The 13,154-nt window shown below is 39.9% G+C and overlaps 1 protein-coding gene across 2 annotated transcripts in view; it reads right to left on the bottom strand.

The window, feature by feature from the left end:
• The window catches only part of SEMA4D (semaphorin 4D), a 101,403-nt gene extending 93,031 nt beyond the window's left edge, over positions 1 to 8,372 (bottom strand). The window contains exon 1 of one of the 2 annotated variants that reach the window (XM_087715899.1): positions 8,086 to 8,372. The gene's annotated coding sequence lies outside the window, so the exon portion shown is untranslated. Of the gene's footprint in view, positions 1 to 7,884; positions 7,990 to 8,085 lie in introns of those variants that run through there. The other variant, XM_087715900.1, reaches the window with a different exon arrangement.
• Between the last annotated feature and the right edge of the window lie 4,782 nt (positions 8,373 to 13,154).

Here is a 13,154-nt window from a genome sequence, read left to right as displayed (position 1 = left end):
AAATTCTGGTATACAGATGATCTCTGCCAAGACCTGGATACTGGGAGAACATGCCTCTTGGATTTCTCAATATTATCAATCATCCTTCTAGATTACCTGAGAACAGTGTTGGAGGTACTGTCATTCAGCGGTTTCACTCCTAGCTGTGGAATATAAGGAAGATGCCCATGATGGAAATATGCAAGAATTGTTACTTAGGTAAAAGGGGCTGAAACATTTTTTTTTAAAGTACAGAAAATGACATTTGAAAGTTGCTTAAGCAATAATTTGCACAAGCAGCAGACAAGTGTGCCCACCGCTCACACAAATGGAGCTGCACACGCTCGCTCATCACTTTTCCATCTTGGTTCATAATGGGCTATAGCCCCATAGTGGGCCATGGAGCAGGGACAAAGATATTGCAGGTTTTCAAGATTCTGTCACTGTAGCAAGATCAATGAAGTAATTTTACCTTTTCTGATCTTGTCTCCCTACTGGGCCTGACACCCACTGACTGGTTGGTTTCAGGTAATGATAATGAGGGGATAGCTATGGAATTCTTGGCCCTTCCTGTATGGGATGCCACAATCCTGTTTCCTTCCCCCATTCTGTAATGTCTACATAAAACTGCTTGGGAGTTTATTCACTTGAAGTATGATCAGTATACAGGAAGTCCTCATGTAGTGATTGCCTTTTTAATGACCATTCAGTTACCACAATAATGAAAAAGTTTGTAGCCAACACTCATATTTACAACTTTCACAGGTCTATAAAACAAAGGAAAGCTGAAGGAAGATCTTAAGCACAGTTAGTGACCACTTTGCTGAATAACTGAGTTGTTGGTTGTAATTGTAGTCTCTAAATGAGGACTGCCTGCATATTACCAGTTATATATTTCTACCCTAAGCCAGAAAGAAAATTCAGTGAACAATTTTACAGATGCCTGAACGTAGTTAATGACTAGATGAGAATAATTGACTGCAATTGGTTTTAGTAACACAGAGCAATTTAGAAACGGAACAGAAGGGAAACTCATCAAATTTGCAGATGACTTAAGCTGGCAGGTATAGCTAACACTCCACAAGATAGGCTCAAGATCTAGAAGGATCCAGAAGATCTTGAACCCTGGGTCCTATTTAATAAAATGAAATTCAATGGTGAGAAAAGTAAGGTTTTATACTTAGGCAACAAATCAAATGTACAGGTATAGACTAAGTGGAGCCTAGCTCAATAGCAGCAACTGCGAGAGGGATCTTGGAGTCCTAATAGACAACCACTTAAATATGAGGCAGCAGTATGCTGCAGCCACCAAAAAAGCCAATGCAATACTACACTGCATTAACATAGAGACAGAATAAAGATCACATTAAGTGTTATTATCACTTTATAAGGCCTTAATAAGACTGCACTTGGAATACTGCAATTTCAGTCACCACAATATTAAAAAAAGATGTTGAGACTCTGGAAAGAGTGCAGAGAAGAGCAACCAAGATAATTAAGCAGCTGGAGGCTAAAACATAGGAAGAATGGTTGCAGGAATTGGGTAGTAAAAAGAAGGACTAGGGTGACAGGACAGCAATGTTCCACCATTTGAGTGGCTGACACAAAAAGAGGGGCTCAACCTATTTTCAAAACCACCAGAAGGCACACAAGAAACAATGGATGAAAACTAATCAAGGAGAAGCAACGTGGAACTAAAGAAAATTTCCTGACAGTGAGAACAATTAACAGCAGAAAACCTTGCCTTCGGAAGTTGTAGGTGTTCCATTACTGGAGGCTTTTAAGAAGAGACTGAACAACCTTTTGTCTGAAATAGTATAAGGTATCCTGCTGAGTAGGGGGATTGGACTAGAAGACCTCCAAGGTCCCTTCCAACTCTGTTATCCTGTTGAAACTGAGGTTTAGTTGAGGCTCCTAGGCCACCTGTGGACAGCACTCTGCTTGAAGAAATAGGCTCATGATTTAGCTTGGATTCATAGCTTCTACTTGATCATGTGGAGATTTTGGTTAGGAGAACATTTGCATAGTATTGGTTGATGTACCAATTGCAATCCTTTCTGAAATGGGAACCTTTGGGGACAACCAATCATGCCCTCACCAGCTTGAGAGTGATTTACTGCAATTTATTCTCCTTACAGCTACCTTTAAAGGAGTGTTTCTCAACCTGTGGGTCAGGACCCCTTTGGGGGTCGAACGATCCTTTCACAGGGGTCGCCTAAGACCATCAGAAAACACATATTTTTGATAGTCTTAGGAACCGAGACACCAATTTTATTGTTGGGGGTCACCACAACATGAGGAACTGTATTAAAGGGCCGCCGCATTGGGAAGGTTGAGAACCATTGCTTTAAAGACTACTTGGACATTTCAATTGCTGCAGAATGCAGCAACCCATACGGCGATAGGCAACAACTTTCAACGTAACATCTAAACTGTGGAGGTTGTACAGTTACCAATATGTTTCCAAGATTTCAAAGCTCTGATTTTGACCTCTAACGTCTTACAGGTAGTCCTTGACTTACCACCATTTGTTCAGTGACTGTTTGAAGTTGTGACTGTGTTGAACAAATAGCGGTTACAACTGGTCAACTTTTAAAATCTGATTATTTTACTAAGTTACAAGCTATTACAGAGATGTAAACGGAAAATTGTGCAAAATGCCTATATTCAACTAAGATACACAATGAAGACAGAGATTAAATATAACACTTTTAGAAATGGGACCATACTTAAAAAGTGAATGTTGTACTTACTGCGTTTATACATGTTCTTCTCAGCAAAATTAGATAACATGATTTAATGTTTTATTATTTACCTATGAATACAGTGCTATTTTAAACACGATGGTGGGTGGAATAGTGTCTCTTAAAACTGCTGTGTCAAAGTTTATTTTTCAAAAGCATAGAGAACTGATAAAGTGGAATACAATGTTCTGGGAAAACAATGATAGAAATTTTGGTATACTGTTGCAACATATTTTGTTTTTCACAAAGTGTTATCATGGCATGAGACATTCTTTCTGATTAAATAATTGACGAATGGTCCCTTTTAGAATCCAACTAATTGTTATTTCTTGATCAGAAAGAAACTTTCACTTGTTAAATGTCGTGGAATATAGTATAATGTTTGTGTTTTCTTTTACTGTGGAAAGTTATTCTTATCTAGAAAAATATCTGAAGGCACTCATATGGGTCACCTCTGCAGAATCGAAATTAATTGTATGCTAGCCATTTTCACATGATTAAGTTCCCACACTCAATGATTGGAAAAACAAGTTAGCAGCAGAGAAAAAGTTTAGAGCAGAGACAGAATTTTAATCAAATAGGAAAATTTCCTTCTTAGTAAGCACAGTTTTACTCTAACGTAATTATTCTGCACTATGTATGTATTACGTCATTTTTACTCTATTCTACTCAAAAGCATATGGATGTCTTACATCACATTATTAAAACTAAAAACAATAAGTAGAACATAATAATAAAACTGATGAAGATGAAATGTGATGAAAATGTAAAAAAAATATTCCCACATGACCAATTTAGGATATCTCAACTAAAACTCAAGATAATAATTTAAGAGATAATAGACTTTGTCTTTGTAAGAGCAATTCATGACAAATTTTGTGTCACTAAAATTTAGTATTATTAGATGTAATTCCAATTATGTGTTGGATCTTTTAGCTTGTTAAGGGGGGGGAACTCCCCCTCCCTCCCAAAAAAAAACCTGATACAAAAAGGTATCCAAACAAACTGGGAACCTGAGGTATGAAAACAATGAGAAAGCTGCACTGTAGAACTGTATGTACCCATTTAAAATTTCTTCAGTGGCCTGAAACTGAATTACATAACCAGAAAGATCTACACAAATCCTCTATCAGGCTGAGTTGCCTTATAGAACAACAGGAGTCAAGACATTACAGAAGTCTTTCCCAAGTAGGTCCCCTCAGGACATTTTAAGACTGTATGTCTAGTATGTACCCTGTAGCTGAAGACTGATGGAGGGATCTGAAGTACTGAACTGAACTAGATCCTCCAGTAAATATCATGAGTAAGCAAACTGCTACGAGCAAATTATTTCATTGACCATCCTGGAAGTCACCTGCCTTCCAGGCTTGGAGATCCCAAGCCATTTTATGCTTTAATCTATTTCTGGTATGTTTTCTGTAGTTAAAAGAAAGGAACTGAAGCCAAGACAATATAAATTAATTTGTGTGAAAGCTCAAGAAGAGATCTTGGGAAAAAGGAATGTTCTGCACAAATTACTTTCTACCAGATGGAGAAGATAGATATTACAAAGTAATATATACTGAAGACTCTAGGGTGGGGAAGGCCACTTCATACATTTATCTATTTGATCTAGTGGTTAAGGCACCAGGCTAAAAACCAGGAAGAGTGTGAGTTCAAATCCCATTTTAGGCATGAAAGCCAACTTGCTAACTTTGGTCCAGATACTCTCTGTCAGCCTCACAAGGTGTTGTGGAGAAAATAGGAGGAAGGATTCTTATAGCTATGTGCTGCCTTGAGTTATTTATAAAAATAATAAAGACGGGATTAAAAAACATAAATCTACATTTGTCTGCAACCAATAGACTGAAGTCTACTAGCCTTGTCTATAAACTGGTTCATTGTTCCATAAGCAGCAAGGGACATCACTGAGAGAGAGAAAAAACACATCTCATTCAAAAATGAATGCTTGCAGTTAGTAGTAGGGGTTGCACAAAGCTCTTCCTATCTGTTTTGCCAGCTCCAAGTGCTAAAATTAAACTTTCACAGTCTAGTAATTTCTGTGTTCCTATTTTAATACCCTTGTCTAGCAAGTTCGACCCCCTCCTCAGTGATATGAGAGGGGGGACTTTTCAACTTCATGCACAAAATTTGGTCTTAAATGTGCGCATTGGTCAGAACATGAGTTTCTTTAAATATTACAATTGTATTTTTGAACAGTTGTTAAATGAGGTAACTGCTAAATGAGTAGCAAAGATTGCTATTTTCATGTGTTAGTTTTCCCCCAAATAAAATATGAACACATCACTGCCTATCCATTAGATGGTATGCTGTGAGGGATTATGATGGTGCAAAAATTTATTAAACGACAGGGATAAATCAGGCATGTTAATGTAATAAACTGTGAAAGGGGCTACAAATGGAACAAATATGATATTTAAGGTTGAATCAAAGGGCATAAGATATAAAAGGGATCCCTTGCTTTGAATGGCCTTAAGCTTACCCCCCCCCCCACTTTCAGTGAAATAATAAATTATAGTCTAGTGGCCTTCAACATTTCCAAATGTAACAGTAATGTCTTATCCTAATTAGTCCCATAATGGTCTCCAGGTTTTGCCTTTTTTGCTTTCTCTCTTTTCTCTCTTTCAAAGGTTTGAGAAACATCTGTATGTTGCATGGAGATTTGGGAAATCTTTTTAGATATTGAGTAGGGGGCTACATGCACACGTTTGCATAAATTCATGTCAACTAGAATTTATAGTAATGAGAAAAAAAACAAGGAATCTGTACTTGTATGAAAAAAAATAAATGGTTTCTGATATATCTTTTTTATTAAAAAGAAAGTCTAAACAAAAACTTAGTGGATCTCTTCCACAAGGCCACAAGATTATTTACACTATAGCACCACCCACTTGACAAAGCCTTTTAATCCTCAGCAACATTCACTCATTGTGGTATAAAAATATACATACTTCTTGCTGAGATGCAAAACCTCCACATGGGAAGTTACACAGCATCGTTAGATCACACCCACATAAGGGACAGGTATAAGGAAATCTTTTATATCCACTTTGAAGTCCATCAGAACCCATCATGGTACAATGTCTAAGGTGGTACTTAGAATCAGAGAGGCTGAAGCTCAGAGACAGCCACAGCCATGGAAGCTCACACGGAGATGGGGTACAAGCCTAATGTATAAAAATCAGTGAATAAAGTACATTTAGAACAATAATGGCATCAGATGTCATTTCTTCCACACCTTAATGTCAGGATCACTGCAGAGTTTGATCCAAAATCCAACCACACCAAATGATCCCATTTTTAAAATAATAGCCAAATTAAACTTAACTTGAATGAATGCTAAGAAAAAATAACACTGGTAGAATGCAGTTTAGCATGAAGATTAATAAAGTTCTTTCAGGCTATGAAGAGTGGGTAAAAACAGGCTGTGGGGGGGGGGGGGGAAGCAAGAGCTCACTGGAGGATAGATGCATGTGAACAACAGGTGCAGCTCAGCTCTACTCCACATCCCCTCCTCTGTTTGAAATAGCAAATTCCAAAACATTCTATTCATGACCTGAAGAAACACAGGCTGAGAAGGCGCTCTTTACTTTATCCATCCCAGCTTCCTGAGGATATTATTACAACTCCAAATAATACCGACTCCCACTGGACAAAATGTGCCAAGGTCCCAGGTCAGGGAAGGTTCTCCTTTTTACTCTCTTTGTAAAGCAGCATTTTAAAAGAATAGCTCCGCACTCTTTTAAAAAAAATCTATCCACAGACTAGTCAAAATATGTAATTATTACTACCATTAAGAAAAACAATAAATCTAGCAAAGTCTGAGACTACCACCCTCAGCACAGCAGTGGGAACTGGGTTCTCCAGAAATTGCTGAACTGCACCTTTCAGCATCCTTCACATTGGTCATGCCAGCCACAGCTGCTGGGGCTTCAAGTTCAGAAAACATCTGGAGGACCAGATGTTCTCCATCCCTCTTTAGAAGCAGCATTCACTCCTGAGCCCATAACAAATAACAGCATAAGAAATTTAAGGTAACAGTCTGATATAACTCAAATTTAAATGTAAAGCTAACATAACAGGATTTCACATTGATTGTTTTCTCCTGTATATGTCTCCCCCCCCCCTATTATTTCCATCTTTACAAAGGGCTCTTTCCTTTCAGCCTTCTCCTTATGAAAGTGTCACTGGGGAAGCAGAAAAGGTCTTTGAAATGGTCAGGAACAGTGTAAGGTTGAGCGGCCTCAGTAAATCATGACAGAGCAACAGTGGAAATCCACCTCTTCCATTGAACCTTAGACACAAAGGGGATTGCACGATTCAGACTATTAAAAAGACCGGGGGGGGGTGGAGATTATAGGAGGCAGGTGAACGTATGAACACAGATTGTTAAGAAAGAAAGCCAAAGGTCACGTCATCAGACATTTCTGGGCAAAAGCAAAGAGAGGGGGCGTCAACCATCCTATGGAAAAAGAGTGAAATAAACTGAATACAAAATGCAGACCCCAAAGCAATTAAAGTGCCCACCCCCTGAGTGGGACCCCCCCCCCAACGCACGAATGCAACACCGCACTCTTGGATGGTTTTTTTTCCTTCCTCCAAACCTAATCCATTAAGCAGTGGAAACGTTTTGGTATTCGTTGTAAGGCGATCCGCTTGTGGAAGGTAAGGGATGTGTTTCAAATATCATGGGTCTGCGAACCACTCTCCATAGTAGAAAACTAGGGCGGCCAGCCACTGCAACTCCACATTTCCTTTATACTCGTCCGCCACTGCCAAACAACCGCCACTCCCTGCAAACTAGATTGGGAGAGGAAGAAAAAAAACCAAACCCACTACCATTTTCCAAAGACCATTTTTTGCCGATCATGTAAAATTAGCCACCTTCTGCGTTCTGGGATCCGATTTGTCCCTCTTTTTCTAAGCCAAGGATCTACTGTTTATTCCACGCCTGGCGGGGGATACATTTCCAATGCAGACACCCCGCCTCTCCCCTAGCTACAACCGACCGCGCACCGATTACTCTCCACCAGCTCGCTTCAAATGCCTACGTCGCCCGGGTCTTTCTCAAAAATACCGTCTTTCTCTCTCTCTCTCTCTCCTCCCCCCCCCCCCCCACTCCTGCACGATCCCCGAGCTCCAGGGTTGTGCAAATACGAACCTGAGCAAAAGCCTCGCCGCTCTCACAAGATCCTCAAGCGGCTGAAGGGGCTTGTGTTGAGGACTCGGAAAGCCGGAGAGCTGCTCCCCGCCGCCTCTTTTCTCCTCCTCCCTTTCCCGCCCCCGCGCTCCGCTGCAGCAGGCTTGAAAGAAGGAGGCTGCGGTGAGCAGCAAGCATGGGATACGTCGGAGAGGAGCTTACCTGCTACGCTGCCTTCCAACTTCTTCTTTACTCGCGGCTTTTGTGAAGAACGCGCCCCACCGCCACCCCCCGGTTGCAGGAACCGTTCAGCCGGGCCAGGCCGCCCGCACCGTCAATTGATGGGAAATAAAAAGGAGCCCGGCCGCACCGAGAAAGAGGAGTTGGTGCAAGTGTGTTACAAGTTTGGGTTGCCCCGCAGATATGGCGGCGGCTCCAGAGAAGGAGGAGGAGGCCGAGCGAGCCAATGCAACAGCGGGCGGCCCACAGAAGCTTTTCTGCCCTCCAGCGATCCGCTTCGGGGAGGAAAGCCCAGGGAGAGGGGGTGGTGGTTGGTAATGCCTTGAGTAGCGGTGGGGGGCGGAGATTTTAAAAGCAGGGACTGAGGCGAGGAGAATCACAGGGGGAATAAGACTGAGTTTATTTAGGCTGGGATTTTTTCCCCTCCTTTCCCATTACGTTCATTCAATTCTGATCAGGATCATAATAATAACAATAAACCAACAACCGATCTTCGAGATCATATGAGCGAAAGTCGGGGGGGGGGGCTTGTACCGGGAAGACCTTAGGAGAGATCCACAGACACACGCATCCATCTATCTTTGGCTCCCCCCCCCAAAAAAAAAAGATTGCAACAGCCCTTTGCTTCTAAGACACCAAGGCTTTGATTCACGTGCTATTGTTACTGTCTCGCTGGTGGTTTTTCTGGGAACTGAGTGCAGACAGGCGAAGGTATTGCACAACGTAGGTGTGTTGCAAACAAGGATCAAGGATCACTCCGTTCCTTGTAGGGGCGGGGGAATATCATTTCCTATTTTCTTGCTATTACACAGAACTTAAAAGTTTGTTTTTAAAAAGGCGCCCTTATTTTTTTTAGGACCATTTGTGTGCTAAGGCAAACAATCATAATCGTCGGTTGTTTCTCCTATTATATATTTACACTTTGTCTGGGAGGTGCTCATTTTGAATCACCGTTTGCCCATAATGCGGCCATTTTCTCCCCCCCCCCCCAAAGTTCAATGACTAAAGGCCTTCATTTCCCAGAATCCTGAGAAAATAAATACTAAGAAAGAAGCACTTGCTCCTTAAACTGCCAGCTTCTTGACAATTGGTTGTCTGTTAAGACTTTGCTGGCACAATCATTATTTCAGTAGTCCTGTTAGTTGCTAGTTACACACCTTTCCCACTGAGATGTGGCAGAAACTCGACTTATCCTTGGTAATAATATAAACCAGAATACAGGTACTCATCGACTTACAAAAGTTTGAAAGGTACAGCAGCAATGAAAAAAGTGACTTAATGACCGTTTTTCACACACCAGAACCATTGCAGCATTCTTGTGGACATGTGATCAAAATTCAGATGCTTGCTAACTGATTCATATTTATAAAGGTTGCAGTGTCCTGGGGTGAAATGATCATCTTTTGTGACCTGACAAGGTCAATGTGGGAACCAGATTCACTTAACAACTGTGTTACTAACTTAACTGCAGGTAAGAAAACTCACTTAAATGTCTCACTTAGCAATAGAAATGTTGGGCTCAATTGTGGTAAGTTGAGGACCACCTGTAATAAACCTGTTGGTTCAGGAAGTCTGTTCCCTCTGAAATCTTCAAGACTTTGCTCTATAGCTGGTACAATGGAGAAAATAAAAAAGCAATCTTTGGTGATCTTCTCCTGACTAGCAATTTTTGTAAAAATTAACAGTTGCCATATTAATTGCAAAGCTTCCTAAAAAAATGCGTGATGCAGTCAAGTAAAGTTTATTTTTGATAAAAAACATATTTTTTACACAACAGGTAACAAACATCCAAATCTGATCTTCCAGAATACACTGTTGTTTTACTAACATAATGTGATGCAACCTTATATTTTTTCAAATGTTTGCTAAGCAGATTTTTCCATGTCTTAATCACCTTTTTCTGGAAAATACTTTGAAAATATGAGAGTTTGCTTTTGAAACTTGTTGGAAGAAATGTCCTTCTGGGTTCAGTTCCAAGTGGGGAAAAATACACCGGAAACATGGAAACTGCTTGGAAAGATGTTTTAATTGTGAACAGGATCACATGGCTTGAGCTCCTGAACAGAAAAGGGAGATCACATGCTTCAAGATGTTGGGTGAAGAAGAACAAAAAGGGGCAAGATGCTAAAAGACCCTGGTTTTATGCCCTCTCTGGCCTTTGATCTTGATCTTGTATTTTGATTAATTGTCAGACTCCCATGGGCCATGCAGGGGCAACTCTGTAGGCTGTGCTTTGAGTCCAAGTTTGGTTGCCTTGCTGGCTGATGTAATTTTCCCAGTGTCTTGTGGTGAGTTTCTGTGGAGGGTTAATCCTACCTTTGTTATGAAGAGTAGACTGGCTCAGTCCTTTTAATGACCCATTGGCAAAGGTGGAGGCTATTAACAGTGAATCTGTTTCCTGTCTAAAACATGTTTCTCCATTTCTTATCCAGGAAAATATAATATTCTGCCTTTTTCATACTTCCTAGGATATTTCATTCTTCTAGGAGAGGGGTAGAGGCTAACTTCATATAATCTGATGCAAAGTTCCACTGAATCTGGCACAGTAGTGCCATGTTAAGGTTGTGAAGAAAATGCAATTGCTACATCCTCACATCATTGCTGTGAATTGGTGAGCTAAATGGTAGAGGACATGTTTTACATTTCCTATTCTGATCTCCTTATGAAAGATTTTTAAACCCAGAAGAACTAATGAGAGTCACATATTTATTTATTTATTTATTAGACTTATATACCGCTTCATAGGGCTTTCAGCCCTCTCTAAGCGGTTTACAGATTTTTTAGCAAATTGAGTCAGCAACTTGCCCCCACAGTCTGGGTCCTCATTTCACCCACCTCGGAAGGATGGAAGGCTGAGTCGACCTTGAGCCGGTGAAATTTGAACTGCAGATCGCAGTCAGCTGAAGTGGCCTGCAGTACTGCACCCTAACCACTGCACCACCTCGGCTGACATGGAAGATTCAGAACTATTCTGAAGAGGGAATTTTTGCTTTCCAGATGTTACAGAATGCCTAGTAGATTCATCCATTAGGATTAGCAGTGGAGGATATAAGATACTACCATTCAGTAATTTTTGGAGGACCAGAGGTTCTCCAATAATGGAACAGATGTGCCAATAATCTGATTTGCTAGGTAAATCATCTATCTGATATCCAGGTTGATAAATGTAGAACATCCCTGTTGCCAAAACTGCAGAAAAAGTCAAATTTATCCAAATGTGCGTCTCTCTTTGGCAACAATATAGAAGTGTTTCATCATTGTCACTTTTTTCAAGTCTAACCTGTTACTCTTTATTCAAGTACTAAATCCATTCTTGTTTATTTTTTTCTTAAAATCACAACATCTCAATATGCAACTCTTAAATGAAATAGAGGTGGGAGCAAACAATCTATGGTGTGTATGGCTATCACGGTATTCAACATAATTAAGTTGTTAAATACAGTATATACTGCTGGCCTTTTAAATATTAAGAGTAGAACCTATCATTTGTATATTGTGTTTTCCTTTCAAAATAGCTAAGATGGTGTTTATACTTTGCCACTCACCCCTCCATTTTATTCCTAAACACTCTCTTTGAGCAAGATTAGGACAGGAAGATGAGTTGCCCAATTATCTAATGAGCATGATGGTTAAGCAGGGCTTGACCCCAACATAGATCATATTCATAAGACACACCATGCTATTTTGTGGTTTTGCTTACTGTATCATCCCAACATAGGGTTATTTTGAGGTTAGGTGGAAGTTCTAACCACAGTGTCACTTTGCAAACTGGACTATTCTCTGCTGTTCTACCTTTGTTTCTTATTTCTTCTGATTCACAGAGACTTTATTTAAAAAATGGGGTGGAAAAATCTTTAGCCTTTATGGTCTTTATGCCCCAACTTACCTGATTGGATCACCAAAGGCTTTTGGGGGGTGGGCATTTGTAAACAAAAATAAAACAGAACATGCCAGAGACCAATCAACCCTGATAAGTACAAGCAAATTGTAAATTGCCATGTTTTGCTTTATTTCACTGGGCAATGCTTTTATTGTAGTACCATTGAGTCATATTTAGTATCTCTTGTCAATTTGTTTATGGGTTCTCTCATACTACTAATTCTGGCTTTCAGTCTCTTTTTCACTTCTCTTTTTTCTCAGACATGGGGGAAATTGCCTGTTTGTTAATTCTGCTTTTTTCCGTCTTCACAAAATAGTTAAATCATGTTACCATAATTGCTGCTGCCTTGTTGGAAATTTTGTTGGAAATATAGTTAATGAATGATTATTTGACTTCCATCACTGACCATTTAGTAGCTTCCATAGAATAAAGGCTAATCTTCAGAGTGGCTAAACTATAGTAATAAGTGTAAGAATGATCAAGATATTGTGTTTTCCTTTTCTCTTCTTTCTACTTGGTCACTGATAGGCAGATGTGTTTTCAGGGGCAGGAGTAGACAAGGAGACGCAAATGACCATTACATATAGTCCTTGACTTCCAAAACCACATTTGAGACTAGAATTTGTGTTGCTAAGCAATGTGGTTGTTTAGTGAATTATGGCCAATTTTACAAGCTTTTTTGTTGAAAGAAATCACCCAATCACTAAGCGAATCTGCTTCGCCCACTGAGTTTGCTTGTTGGAAGCTGGTTAGGAAGGTAGAAAATAGATCACATGACCTTGGGATACTGCAACCATTATAAATACATGCCAGTTGCCAAATGCCAGAATCGGGTTCGTGTGACTGTGGGGACAATGCACGAGTCATAAATGTGAGGATTGGCTGTAGGTCAGTCTTAACTGAAGAATTATATTTCTCTTGATATTCAAAAGGCCAATAAAAGTTAGTAGTATATTTAATAATGTACTAATTTTTTTCAACACTCGTAACTTCAAATGTTCATTAAACAAAGATATCATAGCCCTCTTGTATGTGTTTCATCATGATGGTGCAATACTGCTTTCATTGTTTTGATAACAGTTTTACAGGTGCCTCTGCTTATAGAAAGCTTGCCTTACACTTCAGAGCAATACTTTGTATTACATTGATTATTTGGGCAGAGACTAATAGC

This window comes from Thamnophis sirtalis, unplaced genomic scaffold, assembly GCF_051295495.1.
Source record: "Thamnophis sirtalis isolate CommonGarterSnake01/CBP01778 unplaced genomic scaffold, rThaSir2_p1.2 scaffold_5, whole genome shotgun sequence".
Taxonomy (NCBI): Eukaryota; Metazoa; Chordata; class Lepidosauria; order Squamata; family Natricidae; genus Thamnophis; species Thamnophis sirtalis.
Note: the sequence above shows the minus strand (reverse complement) of the source record. Positions and strands in the feature narration are given on the sequence as shown.